Source organism: Temnothorax curvispinosus, unplaced genomic scaffold (assembly GCF_003070985.1).
Source record: "Temnothorax curvispinosus isolate PA1 unplaced genomic scaffold, ASM307098v1 QBEX01000879.1, whole genome shotgun sequence".
Taxonomy (NCBI): Eukaryota; Metazoa; Arthropoda; class Insecta; order Hymenoptera; family Formicidae; genus Temnothorax; species Temnothorax curvispinosus.
Genome location: NW_020210659.1, coordinates 396 through 6,394, shown reverse-complemented (window position 1 = coordinate 6,394; position 5,999 = coordinate 396). Strand labels below are relative to the sequence as shown.

At 34.2% G+C, this 5,999-nt stretch overlaps 1 long non-coding RNA gene across 1 annotated transcript; it reads right to left on the bottom strand.

The window, feature by feature from the left end:
* Positions 1-4,287: 4,287 nt before the first annotated feature.
* On the bottom strand, positions 4,288-5,508 carry LOC112458704. The gene is made up of 4 exons (XR_003041238.1): positions 5,122-5,508; positions 4,838-5,042; positions 4,548-4,707; positions 4,288-4,467 (listed from the first exon to the last, which is right to left on the bottom strand). It is a non-coding gene; the product is annotated as an uncharacterized LOC112458704 (long non-coding RNA).
* Between the last annotated feature and the right edge of the window lie 491 nt (positions 5,509-5,999).

Here is a 5,999-nt window from a genome sequence, read left to right as displayed (position 1 = left end):
CTATAATTATATAGAAAATATGTCCATATATATTGTCTTGTAAATCTTTGTTTGTATGTACAAGAAAAATAATAAGAATTATAAAATAATTTAAAGAATAATTTTCGCATTGTATTTTTTACAAAAAGTTAAGTTTGCGGAAAAGAGAAAAAAATGTACATATATAATTATATATAAATGTGATAACCGTATATAAAATGTAATTATATATAATTATATATACAAAATATTATATAATTTAATCGCAATTTTACTTTTTATAAAAAAAAAAAAACAATACAAAAATAATTTTAAAATTATTTTTCAATTACTCTAGTATTACTTTTTTATACGTATGTACAAACAAAGATTATTAACAAAATATATAGACATATTTTATGTATAATTTTATATAAACATTTTTTCCGGAATAATACATAATTGAAATTTCGTTTGAAATAAAATCTATCCGCTTACTTGTATAAAACTTAATTTCCAAAGAGTTTAGATTTCTAATTACATAAAATTTGAATCTTTCGCTATCTTTCGCTTAGAAGTAATTTACTCCGAGTTGCTCGGAGGAACTTATAATGTTATATATGTTACAAGCAACATCTTCAAAATATCATCTCGTGATTTTTTTTCGTGCGTTACGTTTGTAAGATACCTACGCGGTTATCGTGACTGCTTTTTAGAGACCGCCGTATTCGATACATGTTGCAGCGATTTTGCGAAAGTTGGTGATCACGGCGCGCCGTCGCGTCACCACCGCATTTGTATTGCCGTGTATCCGATTTACGCGACTTGATCGATATGGATCGATTCCAGTTTCGGTGTTCAAAGTTGATAAAAAAAAGCTTCGTAAGACTCACCCTGGGCTGGGTGCCTGACGATCGGCCTCGTTACTCAACGGAACGTAATTGCAGCCCCGGAGTACGGTTGCGTCGTTCGCACGCCGGTTAGTCGGGGAAAACGGCGCTGTCGAAACGCAACTGCAAAAGATGGAAATACGTGTAATAGTATATTGTACACCAAAGGGGAGAAAGCATTGTTTTTCAGCGGCAAATCACACTACGAGTCTGAAAAAGCTTTTGACCCGAGGTTGCACATGATATTTTTCACAACACTTTTACGGAAAGTTTGACTTCCATGTCTAGAGAGGGGCGCGCGAGAGTGGCCATTTCACGTCAGGGGTTACTTTCCTCCCTAGGGAAGAAAATTGATACTTTCCGTCCGCTATGCCGGGTGGAAAGTATCAATTTTCTTCCCTAGGGAGGAAAGTGGTTACTTTCCGCCCGCTATGCCGCCCTGGCGTAAAATTGGCCACTTTCGCCCCTCTCTACAGGCATGGAAAGTCAAACTTTCCGTGGAGGTGTTGTGAAATAGTTATTTGTGTAACAAGTGCTGTAAGATGGAATAACACACGTGTTACACACCCTATTTTATGTTGCAAGTGCGTGTAAAGTGGTCTATCACGCACGCGTCGCGTGTGTAATGGGCCACTTTCCATGCACGTGTGACATAAAAATATGCTCACTGATTACTCGCGCCGACAGCCTTGGATATCGTCGAGATTACTTACCAGAAGGATCGGCTGATTCGAGCGATCGTCCGTCGGATGAACGACGATTCGTGAAAACAGATTCGCGTTATGCGTTGCGCGACGACTTCCGGCTGCTCCTGGCTCACGGCAGTCCCGGTTCCCGGTCCGTTACACTTTCGTACTCGCGCTCGCGGAGGGCGCGTAACCATTCGGTCGCGTTCGGTCGCGTTCGGCGGCCGCCGACTGGCCCGGAACGGCACGACCGTGCGCCATTTTTTAAAACTGTGTGATAAGCGACCTGTCGTTAGACGAAGCGCGATGTGGTTTTACGTAACATTGCTACGTTGTTGTAAATAATAAATAGATTGTACGTTGCATATATTACGCGACTTGTGTACATTTATCCCCTCCCTCCCTTACCGACCGTCCTATAAGCTTATGCTTGTCAATTAATCTTTTGCACTTGAAACTTTTTTTGTTAAAAGGTTGATGAGATTTTTTAAAACTAACATAAAAATAAATTATACATATATTAACGATATATGATATATCTAACTATAATTTTATTTCAGTATTTTATGTATTTTTACATTATACAAGACTTAATATGTTGAACCCGTAATATTTTTCCCATCATTAACAAAATTTATTTATCGAAAAGATTTATATATTAGGGAGAACTAAAAGAAATAATTTATCAAAAAATCTTCAGAGATTGTTTCAGCATATATTACAACACAAATTATTGCTTACAAAAATCTTTTAAATAACTTTTTGTCTTTATTATTATCTTCGTCTTTATTTTCTTTGCAATCGAAGAATTTATTTACGACCCGTATAAATCTGCATTTTTTAAAAACGTATTCTGAATGGTTTCGAAATCTATATGAGAAATCGCATTCATAATATATACAGATACTATATTATATGAGTATAATATAGATAAATATACATTTAATATATTAATTTCACAAATCTGTTACCCCATTATAAAAAATTTGTCACTTACCGACACGTGATACGCAACGGGCGAAATTACCCAACTACGTAGATACGGTGATATAATACTATGATACACAAACGAAATATTTAAATTAAAGAGGCACTCCGAATGATAAATGTTTCAAAAGATAATTCTTTGCGCATCTAATTTGTCTTTGAATTATAATTTACTAATATAATTATTTATTTTTTGAAAAAGATTTTTACAAAAGTAAATTTATATAAAATTTTTGATGGATTCTTTTTCTCCAGTTATTTCTAACTCATCAAGATAAAACATTTCGACTAATGGGAATTAAAAACAATTAATTTTAAGCAGATGACAAATGATACTCATTTCTTTGCCCCGCCAGGGTTCGATGCCTCTTACGGACCTCTTCCTTTTCTTAGGACATCTTTTTGAATACTTAATTGCATAGCAACACCAAAATTTTGCATTAAATATTTTTTTTTGATAAAATTTTTTTAAATTACAATGTCGCGCTAAATCGCGTAGACGTATGTTAATTTGCACAAATATTTATTAATTAATTTTTCATCAATTATATTGAGAAAATCAGTAAAGAACTATTCTATCCAATTCAATTTAACTCGCTCTACCGTGCGAGAAGTGATGATTTTGTTACCGGCCAGATAGCAAAGAGAATTCCCAAAGAATTCAACATGAATTCGCAGTTTCCAAAATGAATTTCTCAATGAATCCCATTTCTGTCCGAAATGAATTCCTAAGTGATTCTTTACGAATTCGAAGTTATGTCAGCATTTGCAAATTCTTTTGTAAATTCTAAATGATGTCTGAAAAACGGAAAAGTATTCCTTAAAGAGTTCGAAAAGAGTTCAAAAGGATTCGAAAGAGTTCAAATAGAGTTTTAAAAGAGTTCAAATAGAGTTCTAAAAGAGTTTGGAAGTTCAAAAAGAGTTAGAAAAGAGTTCAAAATGAGTTCTAAAGGGACCGCAAAGACTCGATAAGAACTCTTGCGCTGTTCAGAGCCATTTTGAAAAGAGTTATGTGAGAGCAAGGACGCTCTAATCCATAAAAGAATCGCATTGAGCCCGTTTAGCACATGCTAACAGTTGCAAGTTGTTTAATGTTTCTAGTGGTTTACTTTTCCGATTGGGCTACAAAAATGGTCTTAACCACATCGAAAAACTGAACCACTAGAAACACTGAACAGCTTTGCAACTGTTGGCACCTGATGAACGCGTCCATCGCTATTCCTCGATCTCTGTACGAAATAGAAATGTAAGTTAAAGTGTATTATAACAGAAAAGACTTAACGGTAAGCATATGCTTCAACGTCAGATGTATTATGTTATAGTTATATCAGAAGTTAAACATTATTAATATTTTAATACAGTATTTTCTATCATAATACATTTTACCTTACGGTTAAGTTCCGTATTTCCGTTTTCTTTATTGTATACTTTGAAGGCGTAAAGGAGTAATTTTCGTGGGCTTCTATAATATATTGTATCACCATGGACAATATCTCCTGAAACGTAACTCCTCGCGTCCCAAATATACATAATTAAAAAATCTCGCATTTTTTAATGATCAGTTTTTATTATTTCATATATTCAAAAGTTATATAGAAAAGTTATATAGAAACGACGAATTTATATAAAGTCATGAATGAGTATACAAAATTTGTACAAACTTATACAAGGCATACAAAACTTATTATTTATTGAACTTATTATAAACTTATATAATATATGAACTATATATATGAACTTATTATAAATTTACTTAATGTACAACTTATAAAAACTAGTAAAACTTATAAAAACTAGTAAAACTTATAGAAACTTATAGTTATAGTTATAGTTATAGAAACTTATCGCAATTAGTTATCGCATCCTGTCCGTTGCATGTTGCAACCACGATTTAATAGTTTTTTTTATGCTCGTTCTGGTCGCATCTGTTTGCTTGGAAATAGTTTCTGCAACAAAAAAAAGTGCTTCATAGGACACGTTTATATAAGCAGGTTTTGAATTATATTTTGATTTTCAAGAAACTCACTGATAATCAATTGACAAATTACAGTTGAACTGAACTTCAGTGTTTTACGCTGCCCAGACCATGAGTAAATTTTTGCCAGTGAATCAGTCATGACATGCCTCAACACGGCCCTCGTAAATTTCGATACGTCTGCCCTGCCTACCAGTTGTATGTCGCGAATCTAAAAACAGAGATTATGCATGTATGTATGTATATATGTATGGATGTATGTACGTACGTATATATATAATCAGAAAATGTGATAGCATATGTCTATATTTGTATGTACATATAAAACAATGCAAACTTACAAATTGACTTCAAACATCAGCAGACTGTGACAGATTCGCATCAAAATTCTCGAATTCCCTGTAATTTTCCAGTGGAAATTCTGGTAAAAGATTCTGCTCTTCTTGCGGCAGTGGCCTGCCATGATCTTGCAAATTGATCAGATGCGATTCAATTTTGATTCCATCTGTTTATAATATTTTAGGAACTGTCTCACAGTCATCGGTTCTGAAGTAGATGTACATATTTTTATCAACAAATGCGAGGTGGATATTTATTTATGGATATTATTTGTATTTTATTTTACCGAGTATTTTTATATTGTTGCGCTCGCCGCAGTTCGAGATCGCGTCACTACACCTACTCACTCAGTCACTCGCGCAACCAGCACTCGCGGGCAATGAAGTGACACAATATAAGATGGTAAGGACTCGTTTTAATAGTACACACAAAATACTACAGAGATTCGAGCTGTCACGTTCGCACGAAGTCCGCCGCTCGAAAACAAACAACAACAGAACATCACAGGAAAATCAATAATCCATATCAGCTGGTCGTCAGGGACGATTCTCAACTCGCCGCTAGCACGGGCGCATACCGGGCGTCTCGGACAGACTCGCACGGGCGCAACAATATAATCATAGACAATATAAAACATGTAAAATTAAACCCATGGCGATCAAAAGGGGATATCGGAAGTTATTCGTATACCAGAAAACAAAAAAGGTATACATTAATGACGATAATGTAGCTATCGGTTGAATTATAACAGCATATTTGTTCGAAAAATATTTTTGCTCATTTCTTTTTTATATTTTTAAATAAGTACATATGAAAAATGAAACTCTACTGTAAGATTCATTGGTATGTTTTGATTAGTATCGATATACTTAAAATAAGATACAACAACCCAGGTAGCAAGCACTCGTCATTTTGACGTCAATATTTGGTCATAATTGGTCAGTAACGTCATTCGTCGATTAAGTGACGTATATTTAACGTCATGTTTTAATACGTCAAAAAGACTTTGTAAAATGACATTATATAGACGTTTAATTGACTACCCAGGTAGCAGACAGTCGTCATAATGACGTGATTCTTACGTTATTTTATGACGCATGTTACGTCATTTATTCCTAAAGTTTGACGTAAAAATGACATATTTTTCACAGTATTTTTCACAGG